Source organism: Palaemon carinicauda, chromosome 3 (assembly GCF_036898095.1).
Source record: "Palaemon carinicauda isolate YSFRI2023 chromosome 3, ASM3689809v2, whole genome shotgun sequence".
Taxonomy (NCBI): Eukaryota; Metazoa; Arthropoda; class Malacostraca; order Decapoda; family Palaemonidae; genus Palaemon; species Palaemon carinicauda.
Genome location: NC_090727.1, coordinates 42,910,629 through 42,926,724, shown reverse-complemented (window position 1 = coordinate 42,926,724; position 16,096 = coordinate 42,910,629). Strand labels below are relative to the sequence as shown.

The window sequence follows — 16,096 nt, the reverse complement described above, 5'->3', positions numbered from 1 at the left end:
GAGAGAGAGAGAGAGAGAGAGAGAGAGAGAGAGAGAGAGAGAGAGAGAGAGAGAGAGAGAGAGCTACTGTTGCAAAGCAATACAAAAGGTCAAAGGCAGGATGGGTATTGTGACAAAATTTGACTAATATTCAAGAATTATTAACTCAAAGAATAAGTAATACAAGATACTGTACCATACTATTCTTTATCTTTAACTTATGAATCAAAATGGCAAACGTAGCAAAGATTACAGAAGTGATGAGTGTCAAGACCAAGATGGTGTGAGCGATGTTGAGGATGGATGGTGTGGAGGGAGTGAGGCAGACTGGGTAGGAACCTGTTAGGGGGGGAAGATTGAGGGGAGAGAGATTTAAATAGCAAGATAAGGTGAAGAATGATATAAAGAAAAGAAGTTTGCTGGGAAAGGATGCCTTTGATAGAATGCATTGGAGTGGGTGCATCCAGCAATCAACCCCTTAATGTAAGGATGATGGTGGGAAAGATATGAAGCGTAAAAAGGATTCTAATTTTCTTTCATCCTTAGAAAACAAAAAATTGTAAACCGAATACATTATTTTTCATAAAAGCAAAAATTGATTTTTGTACACATTTTACCCTTAGCAATATAGTGTACAAGAAATTTATGGAAAAATAGGCTTTTAATATTTTCTGATTAAAAAATTAATGCAGATGAAGCAAATCACTTGCCAGTTTTGTGATCGTTTGGTAGATAAAATAGATAGAAAAACTTAAGGTGCTGCATGTAACATACCTTGAATACTATTGATACAGAAGTTCTCTTTTACATTTCCCCCCAAAATATAAAAGTGAAATCCCCCCAAAATATAAAAGTGAAATTACAAAAAATGTGTATAAATCTGAAATTCACCAATTTCACAGATTTTGCTAATTAGATCTTAATTCACAGAGCAGTGCCAAATAACTCTGGAGCCTAAAGACTAGAAAGAAAACTCAAACTCTTGAAAACAAGAGTGACTGAAAAAATGAAACTATGAATTACTTGAATAGAAACAAGAAAACAATGAGCAACATGAAATAATCAATCCAATGACTGGACAAAATAGCTCCTTAGAGAATGGTGTGTAGCAGATAACTCCATGCACAAAGAATTTCTTTAAATAACTCCATAGGTAATATAGTGCCCCAAATAACATATAGATCAAGGAAAGTCACAGATAACTTCATTATCCAATGAGTGACAAAACAACCTTATAGAAGTGTCTTAAGTAACTATATAGATGAAAGTATCAAGAATAACTTCCAAGGCCAAAAAATGTCCTGAATAACTGAAAGAACCAAGGAATAAGACCGAAAAACTCCACAGACAATGTGGTGTCCTGAATAAAACCGCATGCAACAAAATATTCTGTAAACAAGTGAATGCTAATAACTGGTAAATCCAACCAAGTGCCCAGATTGCTTATTGAATCAAGAAACACCCCAAATAACATCATAGATAGAGGATTCCCAGATTACTGCATAGACTGATGAGAATTTCTAATAAGCTAAAAAATACATACAGAACCTGAATTTCTCCACAATTCATGGCTGAGGAGTGCTACAAAAGACCAAGGAGTATAATCACAAAAGCTTGGTAAATCAAGGCATTACCCAATAACCAATCTTTATCCAGAAACAGTTCATAAAACAAATAAAACTTTGCAAGACGTTTTTAAATATAAACTGGACCACAAAAGCCTGAATAATAAAGAAAGCCCTTTATACCCCAAAGGGACCAAAAAATATATTCTTAAAACAGAAGTATCTGAAAATATGTTAACAAGAATTGCTCAAAAGAAGCAAGGATGGCCCAATGTAACTCAGCAGATCTAAGAAACAAACAAACAGGATATCGGAATCAACTCTACGAGATTCCTTAAACAAGTCCTTATCAACCACTAACAAAAAACAAGTCAAGGAAATATTCTAAAAATCTTGAAACACAAGTGGCCTTTAAAAACCATCAGAAAGAGTGGCCTAAAAATTTTCTCAAGTCAGGCACAGTCCTGAAAAGCCTTTTAAAACCCTGAAAACCTAAGTATGAAGGAAAATATTTTGAACTGATATGGGCAGATCATAACCTTTTACAAATTTTTCTTGAAAGTTTTTTACAGCTAATAAAACATCCACAGAAGGAAAGAATAGATATACTGGAGCCTTAGGGTATATATTCCAGGAAAGCAACAAAAAATTATTACCATTTTCAAGAACTAGTTATTGGTTGATATTGATTTTATGAAACCATTTAATTCTCCAGATATCTCTAAATATTTCAAATTCAAATTACATTTCAATAATTTCTCCTAGTAACCATTAGACCAAAAGAGTTTTAACTATTCATTAAAAAGGAGACAAATAGGAAGCCTTCAGAAAAACAGAAACCTAAAGGAAACTAAGCAATGAAATCATCATAACATCTATGAATGAAAAATATATTCCATATAAATAAAATGCAATAAACTACCATGGAAAGAGAAACAAATGTTAAGAAAGTTATAATCATCATGCTTCTGGACTTGACTAGGAATAAATTTCCAATCTAGACAGCCTTAAATAACTAAAAATGCTAGCATTTCCAACTCATCAAACCATCAATACCAATGATAAAATGTCAGCCTTCAGCAAGATCTACAGAAAATTTTTTGTTAAAGTATCAGACTTTATATCCTCTGAGAGAATAACTTTCCGGACAGAACCTTCACATATAACCAGTTGCTTGATAGTTTAGCAAAGTTTACCATTATACGTTCCAACCAGTCCATTAACATGCGGTATGAATTATGATCTAACCAAATAATGATATCATGTGCAATTCTCCAGATTATTCAACAACAAAAGCAGGCATCACATCAAACAGGACACCCAAAGAGGAACTAAATTACTGCTATTGAAGCGTAGTTAATTCACAGACATGCAGCATCTAAGCAGAGAACTCTGAAAAAGCATAACAATTGACGTAGGCTTTATGTCATCGAGGTGCATATGATGTGTTATAATTACACGACCAACAAATATTTACAGAATAGGAAGGCTTAATGGAAAGTAAGGATAAAAACAAAACCTTACAAAAACAAGAGCAAAGAGACAGTGAAAACCCCAGATTTGTTGAGTAGCTTTCCAATCAATCAGCATTAGTCCACCAAGAGCGGTGTATCATAGAAAAACAATGAAGAATAGAAATAACTGCATGAAATAGATCACCACCAAGTATCATCTGACCTGATTGATGAACTGGTCATCAGTTCAACTTTTGATCACAAGAATATATTGAGTAAAGTTAAGATCAATTATTTTGACTTACGGTAACAACATTTTCAAAACATACATTATAACATATAATTGTATACCACAATGCTTGCTTACGAATAAACTAGTAATTTAATATTGGTAACAAAAGTTTTGGTGATTATATTTTCTAATTTATAAGAGTATTGTTTGTGTTTGTGTCCCTTCAATTGCTATTTACAAATAATAGCTATTAATTATCCGGAAGTACAAATTCAGGTAGCATAAAAATGTTATCCCACATGGGCTTAGAAGAATGGCAAATATGCAAGCATTGTGGTCGAAGGAAATTAGAATCAAGTGGCACACAACTGAAAATTATAAAACCTATAGTTCTGATAAAACAAGGCATTTCCAACATTCTTATGCCTTGTATAAATGTGAACAAAACATTACAATTAAAATTTCCAATTGAGGACAATGCATTAGCGAGAGTAAGATTTAATATTGAGGCTTTTAGTAAGTTTAGTATGACATAAAAAAGCAAATGATTCAGTGATATTTCAAGTAGAACTTAATTTTATGCCTAGTTTTTTGTTAAAAATTTCCAATAAAACACTGACAGTAACATTTGCTATAGTTAAGACTTGATCAGTATACTGTAATATAAAAAGAAAACTATATGTTACAGATAACAATGGATTTTAGAATTTCTAAAAAAAAAAAAAAAGAAAAAAAATTAGTTTTGGAATTGAATTCCAACAGCTAACTTTAACAGACTAATTATATTATAGGTAACATCAAAGTAATCAAGAGCCTCAATGTAAATAGATCTGCACATAAATTTTGAAACTGATTAATTCTCCCTAAACTTAAAAAGACGGTGTGTAATTTCTTTCCCTTTTTTGAAGTCACAGATCCTATATTCCACTTGTGCAGTAGAACAGATGTTTTCTTGTGATTAAGAGACATCACCATCGTATCTACCGTCAGTCATTTGATAATCTCAAGCTAGTGATCTACTTTAGCCTGAAAAAAATATTTCATCAATAACCCCTCACATAAATTAGGACAAACAAGAACATATAATAAAAATGATATTTTAATTATAAAATAAATTTTTGAATATACTTACCCGGTGAATATATAATAGCTGCAAATCTGTTGCTTGACAGACACATACATAAAAACTCGCCAGCGATCGCTATACAGGTTGCGGGTGTGCCCACCAGCGCCAACTGTCGGCCAGATACCACTCTCGATGTAAACAAAACCTTCAATTTCTTCTCATCCCACTGTGTCTCTATTGGGGAGGAAGGGAGGGTCGTTTAATTTATATATTCACCGGGTAAGTATATTCAAAAATTTATTTTATAATTAAAATATCATTTTTAAATATTTAACTTAGCCGGTGAATATATAATAGCTGATTCACACCCAAGGAGGTGGGTAGAGACCAGAGTTAAATATGTTTACATCGTATAAGCTAAGAGTTTTTTATTTCATTTTGACAGTTATCAATATAACAAAACCAAAATAAATAGGTACCTGGTAAGGAAGTCGACTTAGACGATTACTCTGCCTTGTAAGTACGTCTTCCTTACGGAGCCCAGCGATCCTCTTAGGATGCTGACAGACTCCCAGGAGCTGAAGTATCAAGGGCTGCAACCCATACAACAGGACCTCATCAAACCCCTAATCTGGGCGCTCTCAAGAAATGACTTTGACCACCCGCCAAATCAACCAGGATGCGAAAGGCTTCTTAGCCTTCCGGACAACCCATAAAAACAACATTAAAACATTTCAAGAGACAGATTAAAAGGATATGGAATTAGGGAATTGTAGTGGTTGAGCCCTCACCCACTACTGCACTCGCTGCTACGAATGGTCCCAGTGTGTAGCAGTTCTCGTAAAGAGACTGGACATCTTTCAAGTAAAATGACGCGAACACTGACTTGCTTCTCCAATAGGTTGCGTCCATGATACTTTGCAGAGATCTATTTTGCTTAAAGGCCACGGAAGTTGCTACAGCTCTAACCTCGTGCGTCTTAACCTTAAGCAAAGATCGGTCTTCCTCACTCAAGTGTGAATGAGCTTCTCGTATTAACAATCTGATAAAATATGACAAAGCATTCTTTGACATAGGCAAGGATGGTTTCCTAACCGAACACCATAACGCTTCAGATTGGCCTCGTAAAGGTTTAGTACGAGCTAAGTAGAACTTAAGAGCTCTAACAGGGCATAAGACTCTTTCTAGTTCATTGCCTACGATCTCCGATAAGCTAGGAATATCGAAAGATTTAGGCCAAGGACGAGAAGGTAGCTCATTTTTGGCTAGGAAACCAAGCTGCAGAGAACAAGTAGCTTTTTCTGACGAAAACCCGATGTTCTTGCTGAAGGCATGAAGCTCACTGACTCTTTTAGCCGAGGCTAAGCATACCAGGAAAAGAGTCTTAAGAGTGAGATCTTTCAGGGAGGCTGAATGTAAAGGCTCAAACCTGTCTGACATGAGGAATCTTAGGACCACGTCTAAATTCCACCCAGGTGTAGCCAAACGACGTTCCCTAGAGGTCTCAAAAGACTTAAGGAGGTCTTGCAGATCTTTATTGTTGGAAAGATCTAAGCCTCTATGCCGGAAGACCGAGGCCAACATGCTTCTGTAGCCCTTGATAGTAGGAGCTGAAAGGGATCGTACTTTTCTCAGGTATAAGAGAAAATCAGCTATTTGGGCTACAGAGGTACTGGTCGAGGATACGGAAACTGACTTGCACCAGTCTCGGAACACTTCCCACTTCGATTGGTAAACTCTAATGGTAGACGCTCTCCTTGCTCTAGCAATCGCACTGGCTGCCTCCTTCGAAAAGCCTCTAGCTCTCGAGAGTCTTTCGATAGTCTGAAGGCAGTCAGACGAAGAGCATGGAGGCTTTGGTGTACCTTCTTTACGTGTGGCTGACGTAGAAGGTCTACTCTTAGAGGAAGACTTCTGGGAACGTCTACTAGCCATCGAAGTACCTCGGTGAACCATTCTCTCGCGGGCCAGAGGGGAGCAACTAACGTCAACCTTGTCCCTTCGTGAGAGGCGAATTTCTGCAGTACCTTGTTGACAATCTTGAATGGTGGGAATGCGTAAAGATCTAGATGTGACCAATCTAGGAGGAAGGCATCTATATGTATTGCTGCTGGGTCTGGGACTGGAGAGCAATAGATTGGAAGCCTCTTGGTCAGCGAGGTTGCAAAGAGATCTATGGTGGGTTGACCCCAAGTCGCCCAAAGTCTCTTGCACACATCCTTGTGGAGGGTCCATTCGGTTGGAATTACTTGACATTCCGACTGAGACAATCTGCTAGGACGTTCAAGTCGCCCTGGATGAACCTTGTTACTAGGGAGATGCCTCGATCTTTTGACCAGATGAGCAGGTCCCTTGCGATCTCGTACAAAGTCAGTGAGTGGGTACCTCCCTGTTTGGAAATGTACGCCAAGGCCGTGGTGTTGTCCGAGTTGACCTCCACCACCTTGCCTCGAAGGAGATTCTCGAAGCTTATCAAGGCCAGATGAACCGCCAAAAGCTCCTTGCTGTTGATATGCATGCTCCTCTGACTCGAGTTCCACAGACCTGAGCATTCCCGACCGTCCAGCGTCGCGCCCCAGCCCAAGTCCGATGCGTCCGAGAAGAGAACGTGGTTGGGTTTCTGAACTGCCAGGGGAAGACCCTCTCGTAGGCTGATATTGTCCTTCCACCAAGTCAGACAAGACTTTATCTTTTCGGAAATCGGGATCGAGACCGCCTCTAGCGTCTTGTCCTTTTTCCAGTGAAAAGCCAGATGGAATTGAAGAGATCGGAGGTGTAGTCTTCCTAGCGAGACAAATTGCTCCAGGGATGACGGTGTTCCTACCAGACTCATCCACAGCCTGACTGAGCAGCGTTCTTTCTTCAGCATCTTCTGGATGGAGAGCAGGGCTTGATCTATTCTGGGGGCCGACGGAAAAGCCCGAAAAACTTGACTGTGAATCTCCATCCCTAAATACAGAATAGTTTGGGATGGGACCAGCTGTGACTTTTCCAAGTTGACTAGGAGTCCCAATTCCTTGGTCAGATCTAGAGTCCAATTGAGATCCTTCAGACAGCGATGACTGGAAGAGGCTCTGAGAAGCCAGTCGTCCAAATAAAGGGAGGCTTGGATGTCCGATAAGTGGAGGAATTTTGCCACATTCCTCATAAGCCTCGTAAACACGAGAGGAGCTGTGCTTAGGCCAAAGCACAGGGCCCGAAACTGGTACACCACATCGTCGAAGACGAATCTCAGAAAAGGTTGGGAGTCTGAGTGAATGGGGATGTGGAAGTAGGCGTCCCTTAGGTCTAGAGAGACCATCCAGTCTTCCTTTCTGACCGCTGCTAGGACTGACTTTGTGGTCTCCATGGTAAACTTCGTCTTTGTGACAAAGACATTCAGAGCACTGACGTCTAGCACCGGTCTCCAACCTCCTGTCTTCTTTGATACTAGGAAGAGACGGTTGTAAAACCCCGGTGATTGAAGGTCCGAGACTTTGACCACCGCTCCCTTCTCTAGCAAAAGAGACACTTCCAGTTTCAGGGCTTGTCTCTTTTCTTCCTCTCGGTACCTGGGAGAGAGATCGATGGGGGACGTCGCTAGAGGAGGTCTGCGTACAAAAGGGATTTTGTACCCCTCTCTGAGCAACCTCACAGATTGTTGATCTGCGCCTCTCTTCTCCCAGGCTTGCCAGAAGTTCTTGAGTCTGGCACCTACTGCTGTCTGAAGTTGCGGGCAGTCAGACTCTGCCCTTAGAGGACTTGGATCCTTTCCTCTTCCCTCTCTTCCCTTCGGCACGAGCACTTCCCCTGCTGGAGGCTCTGCCACGAAAGGGCGGGATAAACCTAGACGCTGGAGTGTCTATTCTAGGTCTAGCAGACAAGGCAGGCAAAGGGGGAGCTTTGCGAGCCGAGGACGCAACTAGATCGTGGGTGTCCTTCTGCACTAAAGACAAGGTAATTTCCTTAACCAAGACTTCAGGAAACAGGCACTTAGACAAGGGCGCAAAGAGTAGCTCAGATCTTTGGCATGGCGTCACTCCAGCTGACAGAAAAGAGCACAGAGACTCTCGTTTCTTCAGGACTCCGGACGTGAATGAAGCGGCAAGCTCGTTGGACCCATCACGGACGGCCTTGTCCATGCAGGACATAATGAGTAATGAAACATCCCTATCGGCAGAAGAGATTTTCCTACTCAGGGCTCCTAAACACCAGTCCAGGAAGTTAAAGACTTCAAACGCCCTAAATATGCCTTTAAGAAGGTGGTCCAGGTCCGAGGGTACCAACAAATCTTCGAGCGTCTCATGGCAAGGCGGCGGGGAGAGTCTACAAGACTTGAGAAGTCGCCCTGGGCAGAGGCAGGAACTCCCAAGCCGAGAACTTCTCCCGTGGCATACCAGACGCTCGATCTAGACGAGAGTTTCGATGGGGGGAAGGCAAATGCTGTCTTCCCTAAACTCCTCTTGGTCTCTAACCAATCGCCTAACAGCCGTAAAGCTCTCTTGGATGAGCGAGAGAGAACGAGTTCAGTAAAGGCAGGCATGGTAGCAGGAACGCCTAAGACAAACTCTGACGGCGGCGAACGAGGAGCCACAGAAATAGTGATCAGGGAACAACTCTCAGCCATGACTTTTCTAAAGTCCAAGGATGGTTGAACTGCTTTAGGCTCATCTAGTTCTGAAGGCTGATCCTCAGGATGTGGTTCAGCAACGTCCTCATCTGACAGTTCCTCATCCGATAACTGATGAGAAAACGGCAAAGGTGTAGGCAACGTTTGACTCGCAGAGTCCGGTCGCACTGGTGCATACGTGACGGAGCCGGACGCAGCTTCCTGGAACTGCTGAACAGTCTGGGAACTGTCAACAACAACAGGTGCGCGAGGACGCACAGCGTCCACCCGAGACTGTTTAGACCGTCTGGGTTGTGCAGTCAACACCATACCGGGTTGCGGAGGTTGACGCACCGCGTCAAAACAAGTCAACTCTGATGGTTGATGAACGTCCTGAACGTCACCAATCACATCAGTGCGTTGCCTAACGTCAACGTGCGGCTGGAATTCCACACTGGGTCGCATCGGTGGAGGTACCACCCCAACTGGTTGACGCGAGAAAGCTACATCCACGTCAACAGGACGCACAACAGAACGCTTGGATGGCTGATGGCCAGTAGGTTCAACGGAAACCTTCTCAGCGTTGTAGTCCTCCATCAAGGACGCAAGCTTGGACTGCATGTCTTGCAGTAACACCCATTTAGGGTCTACGGAAGCAGGTGCGGTAACAGACGGGGTTAGCGAATGAGACGGCACAACTTTGCCTCTCTTAGGCGGCGAGTAGTCATCAGATGACGGCAACGGGTCCGAACTGTCCCAGTGGCTACAACCGGGACGTTGGACTTGTCCTGAAGGGACCGACTTACGCTTTAAAGGTCTGGATACCTTGGTCCAAGGTTTCTTACGAGAAACACCTTCGGACGACGAGGTAAAAATGGGCTCTCTCGTCTTACGTTGGTAGGGGCGATCTTGGAGAGATACGCCTGATACCATAGAGGGAACGTCTATTCGCTGATCAAGGCCTCTTGAACCCATGAGTCGTACGACATTGCTTCTCCCCTGGGCTTGGGAGCTTGCAAGAGGTCCCGGACTAGGTGGACGACAGGCACGAACAGACGAACCCTCGAGCGCAACACTGTTCACAACACTTTGCGTAACACTAGGCACTTTGACACTTTCCGCCGTGGCACTTTGGCACTGAGTTCCTTTACGTCCGCCATGAGTTGATTTCGGTCACTTGCTAAGGCCTCAACTCTCTCCCCCAAGGCATGTATAGCACGCATCATGTCTTGCATAGACAGTTCCTGAGTGCTAGGAGGGGGGTTAGGAACAACCACTACAGGGGAAGGATTAGGTTCAGGGGCATGTGGAGAGGAAAAATCTACCGACCTAGAAGAACTTCTCCTTACCCTATCTCTCTCTAGTCTGCGTGTATATTTATCAAATTCGATAAAATCGAATTCCGAAAGGCCCACGCATTCCTCACACCGATCTTCCAATTGACAGGTTTTACCCCGACAATTGGAACAAACAGTGTGAGGGTCGAGAGAAGCCTTTGGAAGACGCCTATGACAGTCCCTAGCATTACATTTTCTAAACTTGGGAACTTGAGAAGGGTCAGCCATTTTGAATTAGTCAAGGGAAAATTCCAAAAAACGATCTAAGTCATCAACAATTAATCCAATTCAAAAAAGAGTTCAAGGATTTATTTGAAGAAAAACACCTGTACTGCGAAAGCTCCAACCAAATTAAAGTACTTCACCAAATATGATGGGAAAAAACTCCAGGTTCAACAGCGAGTAAAGTACGTCTTGTCGACACGTCGACAGAGAAGAAATTGAAGGTTTTGTTTACATCGAGAGTGGTATCTGGCCGACAGTTGGCGCTGGTGGGCACACCCGCAACCTGTATAGCGATCGCTGGCGAGTTTTTATGTATGTGTCTGTCGAGCAACAGAGTTGCAGCTATTATATATTCACCGGCTAAGTTAAATATTTAAAATTAAAACATAATACAAATCTGCTATTTGATGAGATTGTAGCAAAAAATCTATTTTTCATAGCTGTTCTTTCAAGAAAATGAATAAAAACAAGCACACTTGCATTCATTAGATTCAGTTTATAAAAATGTTTTATCATGTCATCCAATTAAATAATTTAATTTTATATAAACAATTTTGATTCTTGACTTTGCTGTAAAATAGCATTTTTAGATTGAAGCTAGTTTTAATGAATGCAAATTAAGGTATTACTTGGTATGCAAAAAAAAAAAATGTCTAGAAATTATAAGAAATGTTTCAAGTAATTGAAGCAGGAGTAACATTTATAATATTAGAAAACTCATGATTTTTCAATATGGAATGATTTTATTTATATATATCAATTTGTCAAGTAGTATGTCCCCTATGCAATTGCAATTGCAATGGAAGATGAAATAACATTGGAAGGAGAAAGTATTAATGAGGTAGAATCATTTAAGTATTTAGAAACAATGATCTCCAATACAGGGTCTTTAGAATTAACGTTTAGTGAAAGATTAAAAAAGCAAATCAGAAATTGGCTAGGTTAAGTAAAATTTGGAAATCAAATCGCCTAAAATTTCATATAAAATCAGACTATATATCAGTTTAGTGAGATTGGTGTTACTCTATGGACATGAGTCATAGTATAGCAATGAAACAACCTACAATAGATTTAGTAGATTTGAGAACAAAGCCCTGAGAAGGATATTGGGAGTTAAATGGCAGGATAGGATTAGAAATTAATCTATAAGAGATTACTAGAGTACCATATGTGGATGAGATCATGATGAGGGGTAGATGGAGATGGTTTGGGCATGCTCTTCACACTCCTCAAGAGAGATTAGTTCACCAAACGTTTAATTGGGCTCCACAAGGCACTAGAAGAATTGAAAGACCCAGGCATACATGGCTTAGGACTGTATAAGGCACGAAGTAGGAGATGATGAATGGAGAAATATTGAATTAAAAGTGCAAAACAGAGACGACTGGCAAAATCTAACAGAGGCCCTATAATATAACATGCCTATAATATAACAGATTAACCCAAAACATACCTATAAAACAGATTTAATAAAAAATAAACAACTTTTACAATTACGAATGATTCTTAATCTTTATGACAGAAAAATGACAAACAATCAATCTTTAGTAAGAAACCCTTTGTGATTATTCTATTCCATGAGAATATTTGGATTTACCTAACTTGTGAATTATGAGCAGAGTACGGTCTTGTCAGTAAAATTAAACTTGAACTTATACTTACAAAAAGGTACCATTATTACTATTTGTAGATGAACCTAGGAATATCATTTTCCATAATTCACATTTTATATATTAAAACAATTTATGTCATTAAGTTACTATAAAGGAGGAGCCCATGGAAAATTTAATTTACTATGCAGTAAAATGTTTACACCTAACACAATTTCATATAACATACATGACAGCTACCCACAAAAACCAAATACTGACAATGCTCGTAATCTGTCTTAATCAAAACATCCTTCTCTCAATATAAGCTATAGGGACCAGTCTTATGAAGTACTTTTATTAACCACCTGCCAATTAAACAATTTTGGAAAAATGTAGCAACCTAACTTGGATCACCCTTTTTATCTGATATATTCTTTTTCTCTCATGAAGACAATACATAAGTATAAAGATGACTGACTCCAGATTAAGGTGTTTGTCCCTGACTCTTTAAGAAAATAACTTCGCGAAAAAGAACTTCTTGTGATGATCGAGAATTAGTTAACTTCTAATCAGAAAAGGAAGTAGTGCAAGTTTCTCGATCAAAAATTATCTTACGACCATATTTTCAAAATTTTTCATGGTACCTCCAATGACACTCTTAATAATAAAGTATTTATTTCAATACATCATTAAGTATAACTCCATTCTATCTTGAAGATTTAATTTTTTTATGCAAGAATAAAATCCATACAGAGGCATAGAACATAGCAAATTTCACTTATAATTCAAACATTAAAGACTGAATAAATTTGTAACTTTTAAATTTTAACTGGAGATTATATTATTTCTCTCTAAAATATGTTCTATATATAACACAATTTGCTAACATTTGGTGTTGGGTAAAATGATAACATTTATGGAAGTAGTATTACTTTCCACTGCACCTGAAGTTTGGGTCTATTAACAAAAATGGTTATACTTCAATTCTGGAAGAAAATTGTAATATCAATCAAATATACCATTTTAGTAATCAAGCTATTTGCCTTGCCTCAGACATCATATAAGGGTTCCCAAGTCTAATCACTTTATGAATAACTCAAGTTTAGGACGTAGGGGAAGTGAAATACTAGACTTAGAAATAATCAATATTATTTTTTTTTTTTGCTTAAATAATTCCAAGGCAATATTACATTTATTAATTATCCGACAAGTACCATATTACAGGATTAGGAAATATAGCATTATAAGGCACTAAGGGAGTGTTTAAAATCTATGACCAATGTAAGCATACTAACTAATCTTACATTAGCTATTGCATAACTTTTAAGACTTTCAGAATTTACCTTTTTGGAAATATTTGTATATGTAGAAAGACTCCAAAATATACAGATATAAAACTAATAATGTGTGGGAAATAACAAAATTTATGACTAACTCGCCAAAAATAATTTGAGAACAATCTTTCAAAAGAATTTCTGCAATACTGGACTTTTTTCAGATGGCATATTTGGAATACTAAATTGTACACTGTATATAAGCTACCTCACATAGAAATTTATTCCCTACTCTGTAACCTAACTGAAGTGTAAATTTCTGAAAAAAAAACTCTAATGAACATTTAAACTTATCTTTAAACTTATGTCAGCTGAATCTTACAGCCTCCATCCCTTTTATCATCTTTGCTATACAGTAGATATGTTTAATTTAATCTTGTGCCATCAACATTCCTTTAGGGTCTATCTCCTTCCCATATTATTAAGCGAATCCGGTTGTCGACTAGTGTTTTTTTTTTTGTTTACTGCCTTTATCTTTTAGATTTCAAATGTACAGACAATTGACGAATCTGAAAGAAAAGTAAAATATCCTTACTCCAAATGTTCTTAACCTTCAAGTTACAACTGACTTGTTAATCAATTTCATACACAGTCACTTTTTATGATTATCCAATAAAATAATTTGCATATTCAACTTCATACTTTAGAGACATTAAACCTAACTGTGCTTAACCAGAGTTTGTAAAAAAAAAAAAAAAAAAATACAGTTCAGCTTGGATTATCAGTTATAACTATAGAAGCAGCCATGTATGAGATTGGTGTTTTCATATCAATCTTATTATTTAAGTATTGGTTTTATGAATACTATTCTTGATAAGGTTAACTATATTGTCATTGCTTTGGTAATACAGTATTACATTTGAATTATTAATAGTGAATAAGATTAAAATCTCACAATCATATAGATGAATAGAAAATTAGGCATAGAGTAATTATGTTTATCTGATAAAGTTTTGAGTGCAAATACAAAAGATGAAGGACATTATAGATGTTTTTAAAACTTTCGGTGATTTGGAAAACCTCTGGGCTGGAACCGATAGGTGTAGGCTACTAGTTCCCTGGTGACTCAAAATTAACAATCACTTGAAGAACGAGCGTAAGTTCTAATCGTGTGGTTCCTAATTGCATAGTTCCTGATCATATTATTCTCCATCTCAGCTCGCAGCCAATCCTGTGCAAATAGACTATCATAGATATCAAGTGCGAGGAATCCTGTCTTGAGGCGGAGAGAACACAAATGGAATATTCACACGAGGGAAAAAACATGAAGGGAAGACCACAAGAAAACAATGTTGCTCGTTAAGGGAAATGTCTTGCAGACCGTACAAACTATGAGAATAATCATCAGTTCCTCCTTAACCGGTATCATAGATTGGAAAAGCTGGAACAAAGCAGATACAAAATGTTCTGTAACCAAAAATTCCTTGAAGGAGAGGCAAGACAGATACAATTACTGGTGTCTGACAAGTGCGTTGAAGACCAATCCCAGAATGACTGGTCTCTCAAACACTGTCCTAGCACCAAAGGAGACAGAGGAGACCTGTGCTAATTTAGAAGGCATGAATTGTAAAGATCAAGAACATGTTGATCGTGCCTGTGGTATTATTGTTGGATTGGTAAGCTGTGACAATGTGGTCTGGTAATGTCCTTATATTCACACTAATTGTCGATCACATACTCCACCACAGTCCTGCTGGGTTATCGTCTCTATAATTCTCCAAAGAGGGAACACCTGTACCACGTAATAAAGCATATTCTTTAGAAAGGAAAAGTTCGTGATACAAAACCTCTTGCCTCACTTGTGAGTTGAGAATGTACCAGGACCGCTCTCCCAAGTGAATATGTTCCCGGTACATACTGGAGAACATCTTGATGTTCTTTGATGCGTTGGCATTTGTGATGCGTTGTTGGGTAGGAGAAGAATCAGCACAACAGCCAATTTCCTAAACAGTATCACCTACCAAACCATATTCCAGGGGAAAGGAAGCACTCCAAATACAAAATCAATTGCCTCTCTTATGAGGCAATAACATACTAGTATCGACTTTCCAAGTGGATACTTTCTCAGTCAGTGCTGATGGTTCTTTCAATGTTCTTCGATGTCTTGGCGTCACCAAAGCGTCCCTGGAATGTCCTGGAGCCGGCAATGCTTTTTCCTAATCTCGTATGAGACCTAACAATAGTAACAGGAGCATGAGCTCCATCATCTTATACCTAAACAACCTCCCACAGTTGTTCGGGTTCTGATATAGTGGTGCTCCTCCAACAAGACCTACTAAAAGATTCGGTCAATGTCTTGTGAGACTCAGTCCAATCGGTTCTCCTGAGCTTTAGTGACTCTGTCTTACTTCTCTTCCGAATGGCAAGAGTCATATATCTGAAGGCTGAGCAATAGGTGAGGAAGATGATATGGGAAAAGATGAAGTGATAGAGGAAGTTGAGCATATGTGCATCAGTTCCTTCTCTCGGTCATCCGGATAGTGGAAAAGGCTGATACCCTTCGTCCCCGCCACCCATGATCATACTCTGTACCAGAAGGAGAAGGAAGTGAACACTTAGCGGGTGGATCACAGGTGCAAGTGAATTCAGGTGTGTGTGAATCTCAGGTACAGGTGGAGCACAGACAAACATGGAAGGTAGTATGTTCCAAGGCCGTACAAATGCAAGTGAAGCTTGTGCTTGTGGAAATTGGGAGTATTGTACACATAGAATCCATGCTCATAA

At 39.2% G+C, this 16,096-nt stretch overlaps 1 long non-coding RNA gene across 1 annotated transcript in view; it reads right to left on the bottom strand.

The window, feature by feature from the left end:
- Positions 1-3,634: 3,634 nt before the first annotated feature.
- LOC137638257 (uncharacterized) overlaps positions 3,635-16,096 on the bottom strand; it is a 346,783-nt gene continuing 334,321 nt past the window's right edge. The window contains exon 3 of the long non-coding RNA XR_011043968.1: positions 3,635-4,256. This is a non-coding gene — a long non-coding RNA (uncharacterized lncRNA). The remainder of the gene's footprint in view (positions 4,257-16,096) is intronic.